This window comes from Rhineura floridana, chromosome 20 (genome assembly GCF_030035675.1).
Source record: "Rhineura floridana isolate rRhiFlo1 chromosome 20, rRhiFlo1.hap2, whole genome shotgun sequence".
NCBI lineage: Eukaryota > Metazoa > Chordata > Lepidosauria > Squamata > Rhineuridae > Rhineura > Rhineura floridana.
The window spans coordinates 11,652,522-11,671,177 of NC_084499.1; the positions used below are offsets into that span (position 1 = coordinate 11,652,522).

The 18,656-nt window shown below is 45.8% G+C and overlaps 1 protein-coding gene across 5 annotated transcripts in view; it reads left to right on the forward strand.

The window, feature by feature from the left end:
• The first annotated feature begins 4,014 nt into the window (after nt 1-4,014).
• The window catches only part of TNC (tenascin C), a 122,350-nt gene continuing 107,708 nt past the window's right edge, over nt 4,015-18,656 (forward strand). For 3 of the 5 annotated variants that reach the window (XM_061603957.1, XM_061603961.1, XM_061603962.1), the window contains exon 1: nt 4,015-4,361. The gene's annotated coding sequence lies outside the window, so the exon portion shown is untranslated. Of the gene's footprint in view, nt 4,362-5,325; nt 5,655-18,213; nt 18,308-18,656 lie in introns of those variants that run through there. The other 2 variants (XM_061603960.1, XM_061603959.1) reach the window with 2 other exon arrangements.

An 18,656-nucleotide genomic window follows, 5' to 3' on the forward strand; every position in this document is an offset into this window, starting at 1 on the left:
ATAATGCATACAACTGCATAAATAGACTTATGTTTTAAAACACTCCAACGCACAAGTGGCTCAGACATAAGGGGACACTTGATGCATGAGACCCTCTGATGCAAGTAAAGCTCTATTGGGACAGAATCACCAAATAACTTAAAAATCCTTCTCCATCCCAAAGCTGCACATTCAAAGGAGGACTTGCCATCTGGTTTAACTTTGCTGGCGTACTTATAGTTTCCACAAGGGGTGGGAGAAAACTGGCAGCAACAGAGATGTCAGAATGCCCAGTGAACCACAGGGCAATGCCTATCACTCTTCCCTGCCCCATCAATCCACATCCAAGGGTGTGGTTCATCATGTTATCCTACTTCTTTTTATGAAAGGTCTCCTGGCAATGTGTGTATCACTGTCAGATTCCAGTGACTAGCTGCCTGTCACAAGGTAACTCGGAGGCTGATTCCCTTTTACCCTAGTCCTGTGAAGAGAGATGGATTTATTTATTTTCAGATATAAAAGGGCTGCATTCAGTTCCATAACCTCAGTGATTACAACCCTTGTGACTGCATAGGAACAAAAGAACATTGGGTTGCATTCAGACCCATTGAAAGCAATGAAGCTAAGTTAGTCATGCCTGTTAATTCCAATGGGACTACTATGAGTAGGACTAGCCTTTAATACCACCCATAGGAAGCTGCCTTAAAGTGACTCAGGTCAGTATTGTCTACACCAGTGGTTCTCAAACTTTTTTGGTTTGCGGAGCACTGTAAAACTTATAAAAATTTCTGGTGCACTTCGTGTACAAAATTAAAAATATATTAATATATATTAATATATTAATTGATCATGGATGTAATAAATCTATACAAATGGGTTTCTTCTCATTGTTCAAATATACTTTCATAATATTCGTGGGACACCTAGTCACCTCTTGCGGCGCACCAGCGTGCCGCGGCGCACCGTTTGAGAACCACTGGTCTACACTGACTGGTGGCGACTCTCCAGGGTTTTTGCCTGCCTGAAATGTGCCCTTGTACTTTATTGGCTATTATGTATGCCTTTGTTTAGCTTTTAATGTATTGATGAGTTAGATTTTATTGACTGTGTATGTGTTTTATCAAGATTTTTAATGTAAGTTGCTTGGAGTCATTTAGGTGAGAAAAGCATCTAGATGACGACGACGACGACGACAATGATGATGATATATTATGCAGCTCTGATGATGTATCTTGCTTGCCTGGATAGAACAGAGAGGGTATGTGAGTGTGTGTAGAAACTAGCCTGCCCTACCGTACAAAGATAAAATTTACATTTTTATATAAATGTAAATGTGTGCTCTGCCCACATTTGCTCTTGACCCCAACCACCACTGACATATGACCCTCAGAAGGTTGCACAGAAGAGAATGTGGCCCATGGGCTGAAAAACGTTCCCCAGTTCTGGTCTACAGTAACTGGCAGAAGCTATCCAGTGTTTCAGAGAGAGACATTGTCAGCCTGACCTGATGCCAGGGGTTGAACCTGGGACCTTCTCCATCTACCACTGAGGTTTGGCTCTTCCCAGTCTCTTGTACACTGTGGATTTTTTAGGGGTTACTGAGACCTTGTACAAGTGCCATAGGGAGTATTGGAAAGCAGCCTTGGGCCTGTGTATGCCGCACTGGCAACCCTTCTCTTCTACCAAGCAGACCAGACCATTTAGTACCCATACAGGTCATGAAGAAAGAGGTGGAAGATGCATTCCTCTGCCAACAGCCCAGTCAGTTGACTGCAAAGAATTTCTGGTCACCTAAGCAAGTCATTAAATACAAGGCTGTCATAGGGACAAGGTACAGAAGTGGAAATTATAAGGATCCTCAGGATTGCATTGTTGCCCAATGCAGCTCCTGTGGCTAGTGTCCTGCTGCTCCTCACTTTGGCCAGGGCATGGTGATGGCAAACAAGTTGTATCCTCTCCTATTTTCTTTTGAGTCACCAGCAGTTGATAACCTGCAGGTATCGTAGTGATGGCCACCAACTCAGATGGCTTTAAAAAAGACTTAGACAAGTCCATGGGGGATATGGCTATCCATGGCTATTAGCCACAATGGCAATGTTCTGCCTTCACTGTTGGAAGCAGATGTCTCTGAATACCAGTTGCTGAGAATCACAAGTGGGGTCCTCTTTGTGGGCTTCTCATAGACATCCAGTTGGCCACTGTGAGAACAGGAGTTTGGATGAAATGGGCCTTTGGCCCCATCCAGCAGAGTGTTCATTTTGTTGTTATGTAGAAGGTCAGAGGTTGTTCAGCTTGGAATCTGGCAAGTCAGGGGTGCAATCAAACCACTAATGATTCTCCCCTGCCTTCATGGTTCATCAGTACCTATATAGGCACATTGGTAGCGCAGGAGAGAAGATGCTTATGGAGAGTCATGGATTCCCCATCTCTGGTTTAAGGCAAATCTAAAGCAAGGTATGCAGAGGGGGTGTCTAACAGGCACATTACCATATTATAATCCCACGACCTGATTTCTGAGTAGGAGGGAGGTTGGGGAAAGTTGATAGTTTCCATTTAAAGGTGAACCTACCTCACTTGCGCTTTCCAAAACAATACGTGAACTGAAACAGCTATACTCCACAATTCATACTTCTCCAAATTTTGCAGTGCAGTTCCCCAGCCAAGTGATATGTACAAGAATGCATAAACTAGGGTAAAATGTGCATACAAATATTACGGCACACAAAGATGTATTGTATCAGGGAATGATGCCTTGCCAAAAAGTGTGTATTGGGCAAAACTGCATGCAAAATGTGCATATTAGGAGAAATTCACAGAAAAATGCTGCTGAGTTTTCATGGGGACTTTTTTTAAAACACACACAGACACAAACTGATATAGATATAAAGAACTGAAGTTAAGACTGGGAAAATGAGAAAACAGAGAGAATATGAAATTGACAGATATACCCTTCCATTCTTCCAAGTACCAAAATTCTAGTCAGGTGATCCAAACTAGCATCACGGTGCTCACTGATCATGCATATGAATAGGAGGCTGGCCAATGGCAATTCCCACCCCACCCTCAGCAGGCTTCCAAACAATCCTTGGAAGGGTGCCAATGGAGGGCATTACAAGGCAAGGATATTGAGCTGATTGCTCTGATTGATGGGAGGACCATTTTTACAGCCATTCGGTTGGCTTCCGACTGCTATTCCTTCTTCAGCAGCTCATGCTCAAGGTGAGACAGCTAACAAGATGCCCTTAACTGCGTTCTGAAGTTACTGGTCCAGAGACAACTGGAAGCTCTAGAGCAGGTGTGTGAGGGGGTGAGGGGGGGAAAAGGGGTGATCTTTTGTCCCTGCTGGAGACAACACAAAAGGAAAGCAACTATCTTTCTTTGCATGCATGCTACCCCAGTGATGCATAATCCCCTTCCATTACATCTTTCAAAGAAAGAGGAGAGAGATTTCTCTTCATTCTGAAGCTCCCCCACCCCAGTGGATTTAAAAAAAAAAATCTTTACAAAGGCTCAGGCTCTTGTACACCTTCCTCACCTGGGACAGATGCAGCCAAAGAGAGTGTTGAGAGTTGTAACTGCTTTTGAGACGGCCCCAAGTATCAACAAAGCATAGGGTGCTTTTCACAGGCATTGAGAAACTAGTTCACATCCATGCATGTGCATATGCACAGGCTGGTGATATGAGGCTGACTAGTGTGCCATAGGATCCTGGCAGCTTTGGTGATTTGTTTTTTTTGGGGGGGGGAGGGGAATACTTAAAAAGAATAATGAAACCTATGATGTCCTTTTAATAACACATGCTGCTGAAATCCTTGGGGAAATCTTCTCCCCCTCTGAGTCATTTGATTCCTTACACTGTCTTTCCTTCACACACACACACACACACACACACACACACACACACACACACTTAGTGGGGAGGGAAAGGGGGGCAGTTATTCCTTCCTTTCACCACAAATTACATGCAAATGTCTTTTGTGCCTCCACGTCTATATATGTGAGCTCCTGTGTCTTTCACAAGTGAGCGCAGGGTCCATAGAGTAGCTGTGCCTTTAATTTGCCAACAGCAAAACTGCAGAGAGTCTGTGCCTTGAAGGCATCCCATTACAGTGGAATGAGCTAAGGATCTGGGCTCAGCTATATAAACCAGGAGAAACTGCTTGCGCTAACCACAGTTTGCCTTACTATCAAACATCTCTCTCCCTCCCTCGCTCTCTTCTCCTCTCTGTGACTCATCACACCTATGCCACAGATGGGACAAGTTTCCTGAGTTTTTTCTCTCTCTCAAGGCAGAATAAGAAGAAAGTGGCTTTTAAGCATCCTAGCTACCCCATGGAGACTCGACAAAACAAGAGGAATTAACGCTTATCAACGGTAACCAGGTAAGGCTTCCTCTTAACACTGAGTGTGACATGTTTTTGGGAAAAGGAAGAGTGATTGTTCCTACTTTATTTGATTTTTAAGAAAAGTGTTTCTCCCCCCCCCCCCGACTTGCCAGAGTTTGTATCTGGGGATGCTTCAAGGCGGCTGGGATTTATAAGGACAATTTTAGAGTTTGTGCCTCTTTTGTGAGTGATGTCAGCTGGGATCTGCGTTTCCATGGTATTTTCTGTGGATGCATGAATGAATCAATGAATGAACGAGAGTTGAAGGTGGTAATCAAGAGTGTACACACATACACACGTGTATACACTCGCACACCAATTAAAGTGGCAAAGCAAAGGCACAATGAAGATGGCATTTGAGGATGGGGAGATGGGGTGGGAGACTCATTCATGTTTCTGAGATGTCAAGGGAGCCTTCATGTCTCTGAGACTTCAAGGGATCATAGCGACGAACTGATATTGTTGGAAAGTTTGCCTTTTTAAAAATGCAAAATAATAACCTTGCTGACTGTAAAAAAGAAAAGAAAATGACCACCTTGTGTTCAGAGTGAATTCCAATTTTTTTCTGAAGTCCAGAAATGTGTGTCTGTCTTCCAGACCAAAAGATTAAAAGAGGAGGTTTGGCACGTATCTCTTTCATTTTGGCTATTGACAACAGAGGGTGACCTGTGCCAAAGGATGGAAAATCCTTCTCTTCCCCCATCCCTCTCCAGCTTCCCACACACACATTTGCCAGCTCCCATCATTCACCTCCACACTCACTTTTCTATGCACTCATGCCTGAATAAGGCATCCATGCAAGTGTCAGGGGATCCTAGGAGTTGAGTGAAAGGGGAACTGGGTCTGTCACCACTTGGCTCTGCTGAATAGCTGGATCTGACTTCTCAACTCACCGACCACGTGTAGATCTTTCATGACAGGCTGTGGGATTTGTGAAGGGACTTTTTCCTGCTTTCTTGAGAATTTCTGAAGTTTTGTGCTATTATGCAGTACGAATCTGAAGCTAGCTGCCTGATTGGATGTGTCTTCATGGGGAAGTCATATCCACTGGGTTGTGTATCCAACTAAGTGATATTTGGAGAACAATACCCATTGCCAGTGTGGTGTAATGGTCAGAGTGTTGAACTAGGACCTGGGAAGCAGGGTTCAAATCCCTGTCCAGCCATGGAACTCACTGGGTGATCTTGCCAGTCGCTGCCTCTCAGCCTAAACTACCTCACAGGATTGTTGTGGAGGTTAAATGAGGAGGGGGAGAACCACGTATGCCACTGTGAGCTTATTGGAGAAAAGGTGGGTTATTATTATTATTAGTAGTAGTAATAGTAATAGTATACCTAAGTTATTTATATCCATTATTTTCAGTGACATGTACTCTGAATAAAACTAACTTTGGAGGATGCAAGCCACTGTGTTCAGCTGAGCTTACACTCAAGTAAGCATGCTTAGGCTCACAGACTCGATTCACAACTATCACACACAATTAGAAACCTTGGGGTTGTAACCTCCTAAATTCTACTCAGAGTAGACCCGTTGAAGTAAATTGATGTAAGCTAGTCTTATCTATTACTTTCAATGAGTCTACTCTGAACAAGACTAGCATTGGCTAGAAATGGATACTATGCAATCCACTTGGAATATGCCTAAAGTGAATTTTTGGAAAGGTTATTTGGAGATCCAGTGTGTCAGGAACGTTAAGGGAAGGTGCCCAAGGGTTTTTGATAAGTACCTTCTTCACAGGGAAGGTGAGGCATTTAACCTATTTCTGATGAAGCCAAAGCTATGCACTTTGAAGCAGCAGTCCTAATTAAACATACTGCTGAGGGAAGGTCCCCATGACCCCACACCATGCATTTAAAGCACATCCAATGCACAGTGGTGTAGTGGTTAAGGTGTTGGACTACAACCTGGGAGACCAGGATTTGAATCCCCACAGCCATGAAGCTCACTGGGTGACCTTGGGCCAGTCACTGCCTCTCAGCCTCAGAGGGAGGCAGTGGTAAACCCCCGCTGAATACCGCTTACCATGAAAACCCTATTCATAGGGTCGCCATAAGTCGGAATCAACTTGAAGGCAGTACATTTACATTTAATTTCCTCTAAAGAATCATGGGAGCAGTAGTTTGCTAAGGGTGCTGGGAATTTGAAGTCTGTGAAGGGGAAACCACAGTTCCCAGGATTCTTTGTGGGAAGTCATGTGCTTTAACTTATGCTGTAGATCTGCCCTGAGTAAGCCCTGGCGGGCACCATGGCGCATACCTCTGAGAAATATGTACAGGGTTGTTTTGCATGCACCATTCATTCCCATGGGAGGGAGATTGGTACCCTGACCATATGAGTGTTTGCTCCAGACTAGCTCCCATTTTGTTCAGTAGAATTGCTCATAAGGAAGTCAGATTAGGTTTGCAACACTGACTCTGCAATCCTATAAACCAGTCTTTCCCAACCAGTGTGCCTCCAGATGTTGTTGGACCACAACTCCCGTCAGCCTCAGCCAGCATTGCCAATGGTCAGGAAAGATGGGAGTTGTGGTCCAACAACATCTGGAGGCACACTGGTTGGGAAAAGCTGCTATAGACCATGGTTGGAGACCCTGTTTCAGAGCCACATTCCCACCCGGGTAAACTTTGATCAAAGAGGGGGGCACATGCCAGTGGTGGGCGGGGCCAGTGGCAAAAGTAGGTGGAGCAATGAATGCAAATATTACCTTTGTGACATTTCCGTACCCCTCTCTGTGAGCCATCCAGGCAAACAGAGGCATTATTGTTTAAGGACATCGTCCAGGCACGAAATACACAAACACATGTGCACACACACAAGAAGAATGGTATGAAGTAGGGATGAGGAGGAGGTGTAGCCTAGGGGGTGGAGGAGTGGCTGAGGAGGGGGCATGGCCTGGGAAAGACCAAAGACCAGATGGAGAGGTCTGGAGGGCTGGATTTGGCCCCTGAACCAGGGGCTCCCTAGACGTGCATACATGAGGATAAGCCTCATTGATCTGAGCAAACAGGCATCACCCTATAAAGGGATAAGCAGCATTGAGCTTGCTTATGAAAAAATGAGAATAGGATGCACAAGAATATAAATCAGAAAATGATGCCCATTGTGCATGCTCCAGCACATGGGACTCGGCAGTATTTAACACCAGCCAGATTGCACCACACATTCCTGTTCAACATGGATAAATTCAGCTGGCAGCTTTTCTTGCATCATCTTTCCCTTTCAATTCCCAATCTAGCCAGCAGCGCATTTAGGCTTCAGTCTGACACACTTAACACGGGAATAAGCCCCGTTGAACTCAGTGGGGCTTACTTCTGACTAACTACATGTGTGTGGGATTGCACTGCCATGTAATGAAATGGCACGGAGGGGTGCGTGTGCACGCTTGTAACTCTTTGTTTCCAGCTCCTATTTCACGACTGTGTCTTATTTCATCCCGTTGCAAACACACACACAGCAACATGCGGTGATCCTGGTCGTCCCGACGGCTATTCTTTTGAACCAAGTTGTAATTTATTTATGGCACAGGCTTGGATCAGTTTAATGTGTTGAAACAAAATGAGTTCAGTTTTCCATAGGTAGAAGATCCAGCCTGAGACTATAACAGCTCCTCTTCCTCTTCCTTTGGTTGACCTGCTAAAAGAAGTGGTTCTAAATGGCAGTTAGCATCGGCAAGAAGAAAGTGGGATCGTAGAAGGGAAACAACTTCCATATCTGGCTTCTAGAAGTGAAGGATGGAAGGTTTAAACTTAGTGGAGCTCTCCTCCTTTATGGGATCCCACTGCTAACACCAATAGTCAATATTTAGAAGGGGAGAGGTGTTTCTAAAATTACAAAAACACCTGGGTTGAGAGTTCATATCTGGGTTGGGAGATCCTGCAATGATGACACATTTATTCAGTATATACTGTACACTCAGTAGAACCAGTTGGCCAAGGGACCGGAACCATTATTTGTAGAGCAGCATTCAAACATGTACTTTGCCTGCTGACTGGAGTGGTACACTCCAGGGAAAGCTGTACACCAGGAGTGGAAAACCTCAGGAGTGGGGTTGAATGTGGCCCTGCTGGCCTAATTATCCGGCCCTCAGCACTCTTCCCAGGCCACACCCACTTTCCCACCCTGCTCTACATTCTCCTTGAGTGCTTTCCCCTGGCTGGGATATGTTCTTGAACAGTGCAAATGCCTCTTGCTTTCCTGGGTGGTGGATAGAGAGGTGTACCTATGCATGTACTATATGTGCACAGAAAGTGCTGGCATTTGCACAACACAGCCTGCTGTGCAGGCACAAGAGTTGCATCCATTGTTTTGCCCATGTTGACCTGTGGCCCTGCCCACCACAAGGCCATGTGTCCCTTGGGCTTAAAAATGTCTTCTTTATACCTTAGTTCCACTCACCGGCCTTGTAGAATGATAGAATAGTAGAGTTGGAAGGGGCCTATAAGGTCATCAAGTCCAACCCCCTGCGCAATGCAGGAATCCAAACCAAAGCATTCCCCACAGATGGCTGTCCAGCTGCCTGCTGAACGCCTCCACTGTCGGAGAGCCCACCACTAGGTAATTGATTCCATTGTCATATGGCTCTAACAGTTATGAAGTTTTTCATGATGTCCAGTCGAAATCTGGCTTCCTGCAACTTGAGCCTTACAATGTAAGGATTGTGATGAGGTTTTGACAGCATTTCTAAAGCTGGAAGCTGCTCTCCCTCCCTTGTTGGACTGGCCTGCGTCCGCGAATGTGGAAATTCTCTTTAGGATGGGTAGGGTGGGGACACAGGAGGGAGGGGCTGGAATATAGGGGTTGGGCTTATAGGGGCTTCTGTAGTGGAACCATTCCTGTCTGGGGGGTATTTGCTCAAAGGGGCATGGTCAGTGGTGGGTCAATTTCCTTAGGAACTTAGCTGCCTTATATTGAGCCAAACCACTGGTCCATCTAACTCAGTATTGCCTACACTGACTGGCAGCAGCTCTCCAGGGTTTTCAGGCAGGGGACAGTCCCAGCCTTACCTGGAGATGCTGAGGATTGAACCTGGGTCCTTCTGCATGCAAAGCAGGTGCTCTGCCCCTGAGCTACTGCCTTTCCCCTTCAGATCTAAGGGATTACCATATTTTGACTTTAGAAGGAGTTTCTCTTCTGGTCCAGTTTTCCTTGTGAGTCCCTTTTCTCTGCATATCAGTTACATTTTAGTCATGGTTGTCTTGCTAGCTTGTCCTGAAGGGGTGGTCTGATAGGGAGGCAATGGACTTACCTTTGGATGGAGGATTAAACTAGGGATGGCCTTTGGGGTGCGGCGTGTCAGTCGGCATGTTCAGACAATGCAAATGAAACAGCCCTGCTGCGTAGGACTGCACCACTTCAAAATGGCAGTGGAGGAGTCTGCATGTTGAGCAGTCCCTTCCTGTAGAAAGGTAGTATATCAAGAGAGGGGTTCTCCTGTTGGTTCTTCCTTATATGCTAGTTTGCTATGTGTTAGGAGTTTTTGAGGTTAGGGAGGAGCTCGAACCTCCAATCCTTCAACCACAGTGGTGTGATAAAGTCTCAGGAAGGCTATGCCACTATCTGGGGGATTTGGGGTTTGTGTCAAGAAGCTAAACTCAGTCTACCATTTCCCAAACTATACGCTGTTGATATGTAAGGAAACATCTGGTGCATCCCCCAGAATTCACCACTTGGGGATACATCAAATGCAGGAACAACATGTGGGCCATAAAGATTTTGCTGAACGAACAGGACAGTGAGGGTTTGAAAGTCCGGAGAACCTCATAAGCCTGTGGGTTTAGAAATGCTCAGTTTCCTTGCTGGAATGTCAGCTCTCTCTGCTTTCTAAAGGTTAAATGCTTTAGTGTTATGACAACATGTGAAAAAACTATATATCAGGGTGGAGGGTTTGTTTTTTTAAACCCAAGGGCCACATTCCGTTCTGGGCAACCTCCCAGGGGCCACATGCCAGTAGTAGATGGGGTCAGAGGCAAAAATGGCTGGAGGAATAAATGTAAATTTTACCAGCTGTTTTTTCACACTTGCACATCTCTCTCTATCCTCCCCCAAAGCAAGCATGATCCAGGTTCAAGTACACATTCCAGCCAGGCAAAACCATTAAAGGTGGCTGTGAAGCAAGGCTAGTGAGGGGTGTGGCCCGGGAAGAGTCTCAAGTAGCTTTCAAAGACTGTTTTAAGATCCCAAAGCCTGCATCGTTATTATGGGTTTTAATATGTTTTGAAGTCTTTTGCTTGTGAGATATTTCAAAGTGGCTTTAGTGCTTCTGAGAGGAAGGGTGGGCTATAAACAAACAAATGAACAAGGAAAGGGTGGATATAGAGACCTGAAGGAGCACATTTGGCTTGAGGTTCCCAGTTTAAAATGCTGGCTTGCAATTGGCCGCACCATTTCAGAGTTGGAGAGAAACTGACTGCTGGTCCAACAGGCTTAGCTGCAGGTAGGGATGGGGGTAAAACTGGATTCAGTTCCCATTTAAAGTCACATTCACACTTTCCAAAACGGTATGAGAACCAAACCCCCCCTCCCACTCCTAGCTATCCATGTGCGGGTGAAACCCAAAGCTAACCTCAAACTGTCGGACAGTGAGGGATATTCTGGTCTGTCTTCAAGGGTGTCCCCCTGTCTGGCCACTGTATTCCCTGAGCCTCAGACGTTCTTTGTCAGTGGCAAATGAATTCCACATGTGGGGAAAAATTAAGAACCAGGCACAAGTCCAGGAAATCCTGAAATCCTCCCCCCTCCCCAAACATGATGTAAATAAGAGGGGAGGGTGGGGAGTTCCTCAGCATGACAAGGGGCTGTCTGTCTGGCTCACAGGATGTGTGAGGAGGGTGCAAAAGGGAAGCCTGTTTCTCAAGACTGCTTTCTGGGGGAGCTGAAAGGAGGCTCGACGTGTCTTAAGCCACAATGACTAGGCCGAGCCAGTCATGTCCGTCTAATTAAGATTAAAATATACATTTCATTGTGCAGAAACTTGATCGCCCCTTCCCTCATGAGAATGTTTCCTTCTTAATTAGAAAATGCTAGAGACAGCGAGTTAAGAATTTCCAGTTGGAACAGGAAAGGGGGGGAGCCCTCCGTGTGAATACACCACGGCCTGCTTCACTCGCACACACTATGGCCACACTCACACCGTATTCACATTCACACCAAATAGTCATGGCTTCCCTCAAAGAATCCCGAGGAGTGTAGTTTGGTAAGGGTACTGAAAGCTTTTCACTGCTGCCACTGGTGGAGGTTAAAACAGGCCCAGCCATGTCAGAGTGTTAACACGCTGTGTGTGCATGTCACCTAAGATGGTGCAGGGGGGATGTTGACACCCCTGCTGCCATCTTGAGTAATGGCAGGCATCCACATGCAGTGCGCTGATATGGCAACGTGCCAAGCAGCACAGACAGCCTGCACCAGCAATAGGGGTTGTTGCCTGAGAGGGTGCCTCCCACTCCTCAATATGCGCCAGCATCAGGTCACGGGGTGCACACTCCGACCCCATGCTAGTGTGGATTGTGGATCAGGAGCTATACCCGCCCAGGAGCAGGGGCCTCTTTCAGCTGCAGGGCCCCTCAGCCAGTGTCCAGTCTGGCCGTCCTCTGGTGCCTGACCAGGCCCTATTCACCGCATAGAGCTACAATTCAGAGAGTGGCTTAACAATCAGTTCTTCTTGCTAGGAAACTCTGGGAACTGTGGCTCTGTGAGGGGAATAGGGCTCTTCTTGGTAGCACCCTTCACAAACTACAGTTCCCAGGATTCATGGAGGAACCCAGGACTGTTTACAATGGGACAATAGTGCTTTAAATGTATGGTGTAATGTGGTCCAAATCGGGGGTGGGGAACCACATTTATCCTGAGGGCCACATTCCCTTCTGGGCAATCTCTTGGAGGCCACATGCCACTAGTGGACCAGAAGCAAAAGTAAGTGGAGGAACCCATGTTAATTTATACCCCTCTCTATCCTCCAGTAAGGCAAGCAAGAGTCATTATCGAAGTTCAAGGACACATTCTAACCAACCAGGAAAGGTGAGTGAGGGGGTGGCCTGAAAGGCTGTGACTCGAGAGAGTCCCAGGGGCCACACAGAGAGGCCTGGAGGGCCACATTTGCCCCCTCAGCCTGAGGTACTCCATCTCTGCAGAATATTTTTTTCAAGCATACTTCTACTTCTCTTTATTTTGATGTTAGAGTTTTTTAAAGAACAACAACCCTGAAGTATGAATGTAGTAAATTAGTATTTTGGAAAGATGCATTTTGTCAGCCCTGTTCCAGTGTTATAGTCACCAACCTGTGAGCAGGAATCCAGCTACATCAAATTGTCTTTTGCCGGTGCTGGCAATTGTATGTATAATGTGAACATCTGCGGGAAGCAGGGAACAGCATATATAGGCTCTCACGCCATCTAAAAGCCTGGGTGTTGGGGTTGCAGCTAACCAGGAAGCCTGTACACATGAACACAGGAAACTGTCTTACAGTGGGTCAGACCATTGGTCCATCTAGCTCAGTATTGTCTACACTGACTGGCAGTGGCTCTAAGAACACAAGATGAATTCTGCTGGATTATGCCAATGGCCCATCTAGTTCAATATTCTTTTCTCACAATGGCCAACCAGATGCATATGGGAAGCCTGCAAGCAACAGCCCTTTCCCCGTCTTCGTTTTCAAGCAACTGGTATTCAGAAGCGTGCTGCCTCTGACCATGGTGGCAGAACATAGCCATCATAGCTAGTAGTTAATAGCCTTATCCTCCATGAATTTGCCTAGTCCTCTTTTAAAGTCATCCAAGTTGGTGGCCCTCATTTAACTATGCTCTTGCATGAAGAAATATTTTCTTTTGGCTGTCATGAATCTTCCAACATTTGCTTCGTTGGATGTCCACAGGTTCTAGTTTTATGAGACAGGGAGAAAATTTGTTCTCTATCCATTTTCTCCATGCCATGCATAATGCCATACACTTCTGCCCTGACACCTCTTACTCGCTTTTTCAAAGGCCCAAATGCTGCATCCTTTCCTAATGGGGAGTAGTCAAATCCCCTTAATCATTTTGGTTGCCTTTTTCTGAACCTATTCCAACTCTACAATATATTTAGAGGTGAGGCTACCAGAATTGCACACAACTCTCTTCGTGGTTTTAGGCAGGTCTTTTCCAGCGCTACCTGGAGATACTGAGAACTGAACCTGGGACCTTCTGCGTGCAAAATGGATGCTCTACCACTGAGCCATGACTCCTCCTCCCTTCAGACATTTGCACTGTAAGCACAGATGCCAAGGGGAGAGCCTCTTTGATGCAACCCTGCTTCCTACTCATGTGATGGTGTTAACATGAGTAGAATGTCAAAATAAGGCCGCTAATGTGCACTTGTTGAGCCCAGATTAGTGCATATGTGGAAGGAGTGGCTGTTTGGTGTATTTGTGGTGGCAAGCCCTGATGCACTCTGGGTGGTATTCAGTACTAATCGTACTCAGAGGAGGCCCATTGAAGGTGACAGACTAACTTTGGTTCATCAACTTCAGTGGGTCTGCTCTGAGTAGGATTTAATTGAATACAACCCAAAACTCTGTGTCATTATTATGGGACGTATCCAATTAAGTTCTACCCAAAGTAGCCCCATTGAAGTTGATAGACATGACTAACCTTGATTCATCAATTTCAATGGGTTTACTCTGTGTAGGACTTCATTGAACACAACCCTCTGTTTTCTTAGGAGAAACTGAAAGCAAAATTAACTTCAGTGTTTTGCATTTGGATATAGTCAGTGGTCTGGTTTGCACGTCATGCTAAGCCAAGCCATGGCTGAGAATGAACTCAAAGGTTTTGGGAGAGGAGACTGAGGCCACTTGAGTCCTTCCCAGTAGTTCTGCTGCTGTGTTGGGTTGAGCTAACTCAAGGCTGGTTTAGCATGTCCTCATAACCCAGACTTGTGGTTTAGCTCTCTCCAGACTGACCATAAGGTGCAACCAAGCTTGAGTTATGGTTCATAACCCTGAGGTGAAGGGGAGATGTGGCTAGGAAGGGTGTATGGCCATGAAAGAGTCCAGTGGGCCAGTTAGAGAGACCTGGATAGCCTCATTTGGCCCCCAGACCTGATGTTCCCCACCCTGACAAAGGTTCTCTTTTCACACCATCACCCAAACACTCACCCAGGATGAGACCAATGCATCGAAGCCACAGTCACAATCCTGCTCATTCCTTATCCATACATTCATGGTAGTGTGAAAGAGTCCTAGACCATTTGCAGGACTACAAAACTCAAGGGAGGCAATTTAACCATCCCTAAATCCATGGAAATGTGGAATCATTGCCAGTTTCAAACCATCCCCCTTTGTCTTAGCTACAGAAGATGGGATGGCCAGTTTTTCCTCCTCTACCCCTCTTCTGTCTGACATCCTTTTAAATATGAGCTGTCAATGCATCCCTTCTGTAGATCTTTTCTCTCCTGGCTAAACAATATGCTCAGTGTGTCTTGGAGCTCTCCACAAGAGTTTGCCATCGAGTTCCCTGAGTGCTTCTCTGAATCCATTCCAACCTGTCAATTCTCAAACAGAAGACACTACTCAGAATAAAATCTCAGTGGTGCTGAGTAAGACGAGGAATGTTACTTGCCCAGTCCCTGAGATGAAGCTTCCATCTATTGCTGACTCATTTCAGTATTTGTCCATGTATAATCCCAAACTAATCTTAAAACTCATTGTCATAGTAAAACAAATCTGATATATACTCACAAATGTCTCCCCAAATGTAGGTGTTCCAGATTAGTGGGGTTCTAGACCAGCGCTCATCCATTAGTGATTTACTCTTGGTGGTCTTCTACTCTTTGGGGTCTCCGGAAGTTGAAACTGAGGTGAAAGATGAGCTGCTCTCCTCCTAGTTCTACATATAGGAGCCCCCAAGATTAGCAGTTGAATCTTTCTTCAGCACTGGTAATAGGACAGGCTAGCTTAGAGGGACAGAGCAGGCTGCATGCCGTCAGAGAGGTTTTTACTTTTAGCTTGGCTTCCTAGCTTTCTTTTATAACATGGTGTTCAATTTTTGTGTGCTCCACTATCTGTGCTACAGTGCGTTCTGCCATCTCAGCAGTTGTGTAGCAGCAAATTCAAAAGTGCAGCTACACCCCCTCACTGCCACACCCCTTCTACAATTATACAGCCTAATATTACAGAATAACTTTGCCAAGTTTGAATGCTGCTTTCTGCTTCTCTTTCCTTGTTAATGCCTTCTCTCATGACAATAGATGTCCCTAGGAGCCAATCAGCATGAAAGGGAAGTGTGTTAGCTACCGAGAAGAGCCTTCTCAGTGGCTGGCTCCCTTCCTTTCACTCTGACTGACTCCAAATCAGCAGGAAAGGACAAGGAAGTATATTAGAAGGCTCTTCTCAGTGGCTAACACACTCCCCTTCCATGCTGATTGGCTGGTTGGATGCTGGAGACATAGGGACCCTGCTCCCAAAAAAAGTGAAGTGTCTAAGACCCCTTGAGACCCTTGATGACTATACTGAGGGTCACATCCCTTTTGGATAACCTTCTGAGAGCCACATGTCACTGGTAGGCAGGGACTGAGGGCTTTATGAATTAGCACAAGTATCTTGCATCTGGCTCAGTAGCAAATCAGTGCAGCGCTCTCAGCAAGGAATGTTGCCAGTAATCTGCTCCTGTGAGTAGTCTGGCTGCTGCATTCTGCACTAATTGCAACTACCAGACCAGATACAAGGGCAGCCCCACAAAAGGTGCATTGCAGTAATCCAGTTGTGAGGTTACCAATACATGGACTGCTATGGTCAGGCTATCATTGTCCAGGATTTAATGAAGTTTTAAGCCACTTGTGCTTCAGCCACAGCTAGCCCCTTGTGGAGCTGAAGAGCACATGCAGAGAGAAGAAATTTAAATTTACAACAGCTTTGCATGTCTGAAATACAAACATCCCAGAGATGAGCATTGTCTGGCACAGCAGCGTTTCTAGTTCAAAGGGATGCACAAGTGCGTTGGTTGGGCTTTCTCAGTTACAGTTAAGAGAACGTTATAAGAATCCATCCCTTTGCTTTTTGCTAAAGGATCCCTCACTTGAGTTCATCAAACTAAATTCTACTCAGAGTAGAACCACTGGAATGGGTAGATCCAAGCTAGCCTTGTCTATCAATTTAAATGGGCCTACTCTAAGTTTGACTAATGTTGGATATGACCCAAAGACAAAAGAGAGTGAAGCAATGAATGCACATTTTACCTTTGTACAGTAGGCTAGTTTCTACACACACACACTCAAGCACCCCTTTCTACCTTTCATCCAGGCAGGGGTGTAGTCATCCAGGGACTTGGGGGGTCTTAGACCCCTTACATTTTTGGGAGCAGGGTCCCTATGTCTCCAGTATCCTATGAGCCAATCATCATGAAAGAGGAGTGTGTTAGCCACTGAGATGTGTCTTCTAACATGCATCATTGTCCTTTCCTGCTGATTGGAACCAATCAGAGTGAAAGGAAGTGAGTCAGCCACTGAGAAGACTCTTCTTAGTAGCTAACACTCTTCCCTTTCATGCTGAATGGCTCCTAGGGGCGTCTGTTGTTGTGGGAAAAGAATTAACAAGGATCTAATTCTGAATCCAGCAGCAAAAAAGGAGAGGGAAAGGATGGGACGGGAGGCAGAGTGGTTGTAACTATCATAAAGGGACCCTCCACTTCTGAATTTGCCACTACACTTCTGCATCCCGGCAAGCAAGAGTCATTATTAAGGTTCAAGGGCACATTCCACCCAGGCACAAATGCTCAAGGGGGGCATGGAGCGGGTTTTGGAGGGGGGTGGCCTGGTGAGGGGTGGTGTAGCCAGGGAGGAGGTGTGGCTGTAGAGAGTCACAGACACCCAATAGAGAGGCCTGGAGGGCCACATTAGGACCCTGCCCCTGAGATTCTCCATCCTGATCTCAGGATTCAACCGCCTTGCTGTGCACCATTAAGTAGATCCAACCTCATCCCAGCATTCCGCTCTCTCTTCTTTGAAATGAAATCAAGAAAGAGATCATTTGGCAGAAAGCAAACTGCAACTCAGAAAGTCCAATTAACACATTTGAGCATTGAACTAGAAATGCTCTGTGGCGGAGCATTGCTGCGCCAGCCAATGCTCATCGCTGGGATTTTTTTTTTTTTTTTTGCATTTCAGTCATACAAAGCTCTTGTAAATTAAAATCTCTCCACTTGTGCTATCCAGCTCCACAAGGGGCATATTTGATGCTCTTTGCTAGCTAGCTGTGTCAGAAGTAGGCGTGGCTTAAGCCTGCATCAAAGCCCCTCCTCCTTTATATGGTGCTGAGGATGTGTGTGTAGGCAAGTTTCCCTCATGCAGAACTTTTTCCCCTCCTGATAAATAATTTCTCAGTTACCCAGTGGGTGTCCCATCCATTCATCCTTGCTTAGGACATTTCCCTCCTTGGTGCTAGTGTATTTACATGTGATGGAACAAGTAAAAACAAATCATATTTTTTTTTGCCACATCAAAAAAAAAATGCTTCCAAAAGGTTCCTGTTAACATCCCCCACACATTCCCACAGCTACATGGCTGCTTGGTCTCGTTCTGTCACATACAATGAAATCAAACATTTTCTTTCTCTGAGCGGGTTTTTGAGCATCCTTTTCAGCATTGCCAAATATAGGCTGATGTCCCTAATTAAGGCAGATGTGGAAATCCTTTCTATCCGATTGGGCAGTAAATTGCAGTGGGTGGTGCCTATTGGGACTGGCAGGGCGGAAGGCAGGGAGCCCAACAGTAGGTGGAGCCAGAGCCGATGACAGTCACAGCCAAGGCATTCTGGTTTTGTCCCTGTCCTCCTTTCCGCTGATTTCTACAAGGGCGACACTGAGACCGATGAGGAGGAACGTGGCAAGCAGTGCTGCCCCCTGGGCTAGTTGTAAGTTAAGAAAGCAGGGCGGTAGGAGCTGACTGAGGACAGCCTGAGGTTCAGGGCATTTTTTAAGGTATTGTTCCTTGGTGTCTTTTTCTTCTTCATTCATACAGTTTGCATGCGGAAGCCTCTCTACCATGTACAAGCCCATGACATTTGGACTGAAGCGAAAGTGGTTCAAATTTGTTTGTTTGTTTGTTTGTTTTAAAAATCAGGGTGTGAATACAGCCTTGCAAATGCGTTTAGTTACTTTAGCGGCAAAATTCTTACTAGCCTGCCCACCCACCGGTAAATACATGAGTTAAAAAGCAAATTAACATCTAAAACTGCTGCTTATGATCCAAGCCCTGCTGTAGCAGAATTCTTACCCCCCCCCAGAAAAGAACAAAGATACAGAGAACCAAACATCACAGTGTACAGAG